At 31.8% G+C, this 516-nt stretch overlaps 1 long non-coding RNA gene across 1 annotated transcript in view; it reads left to right on the top strand.

The window, feature by feature from the left end:
* LOC119582113 overlaps nt 1–516 on the top strand; it is a 1,562-nt gene extending 1,046 nt beyond the window's left edge. The window contains exon 2 of the long non-coding RNA XR_005229615.1: nt 172–516. This is a non-coding gene — a long non-coding RNA (uncharacterized LOC119582113). The remainder of the gene's footprint in view (nt 1–171) is intronic.

Raw genomic sequence — 516 nt, 5'->3', positions numbered from 1 at the left:
CGACGATGATTTACATTATGCAAAATCTTTTTAAAAATTTTCTTTCGCGATGAATCTCATTAATGCTTAACATGCATATCGAAGCAATTTGTTTTTGTCTACATATCGATACGTACTTATTTATGTAGGAACTGCAACTGTAAGTTTAACTTTTAATTTTCCTCCTTTCAGATATCTCGACGTCCGTGTTGCAAAGAAGTTGCAAGGAACTCATTCCGTGACGTAAAATATTAATGAGAAAGTGGAGGAAAAGAGATTTATAGAATAAACTGTTATTTCGTTTGTGAATAATTAAATGGCTTCTGATAGGGTGATTATGGTGTTATGGTGAATGGTGAATGAAAATTAATGAAGTGATGTATTGACAAAAGTAGATTTTTTGGAAAAACAGAAATAGAGAGAGAAAGAGAGGAAAGGTAGTAATGAAACTAACATTAAGTGATAAGTGAGAAGGGGAAGAGAAAAGAAAAAAAGAGTAAGGGAATATTAAAAAAAGAGGTGCAGGAAAGAAGAAGA

The sequence above is a fragment of the Penaeus monodon genome, chromosome 15, assembly GCF_015228065.2.
Source record: "Penaeus monodon isolate SGIC_2016 chromosome 15, NSTDA_Pmon_1, whole genome shotgun sequence".
NCBI classification, from domain to species: Eukaryota; Metazoa; Arthropoda; class Malacostraca; order Decapoda; family Penaeidae; genus Penaeus; species Penaeus monodon.
The sequence above is the reverse complement of the archived record's forward strand: the minus strand, read 5'-3'. Positions and strand labels throughout refer to the sequence as shown.